The 274-nt window shown below is 43.1% G+C and overlaps 1 pseudogene; it reads right to left on the bottom strand.

The window, feature by feature from the left end:
• Positions 1-274, bottom strand: part of LOC116687033 (extracellular calcium-sensing receptor-like) — a 3,592-nt pseudogene that overhangs the window by 2,437 nt on the left and 881 nt on the right.

Below are 274 nucleotides of genomic sequence, written 5' to 3'. Positions count from 1 at the left end.
GTAAAAGATAGGCATGAGCGACATATCAGTGAAGCTGTTTTGTACTCCAGTTAGATCTTCACGGCCAGTACATTCTCTCTGATTCCCTGATGAAGACGTTGATTTTTTGAACTTGCAGCTAAACAATGTCTCCCAAAACTCTGGAAACATTTCATTACTAGATGAATTGAGAGGCTTCACATCCAACATGAACTCTCTCATTCCACTGACATCTGCTTTGGGGATGGACAGGCCTATGGCACCATCTAGAATGTGATGCCTATCCATGGCTGCA

Source organism: Etheostoma spectabile, chromosome 3 (assembly GCF_008692095.1).
Source record: "Etheostoma spectabile isolate EspeVRDwgs_2016 chromosome 3, UIUC_Espe_1.0, whole genome shotgun sequence".
Lineage (NCBI taxonomy): Eukaryota > Metazoa > Chordata > Actinopteri > Perciformes > Percidae > Etheostoma > Etheostoma spectabile.
Note: the sequence above shows the minus strand (reverse complement) of the source record. Positions and strands in the feature narration are given on the sequence as shown.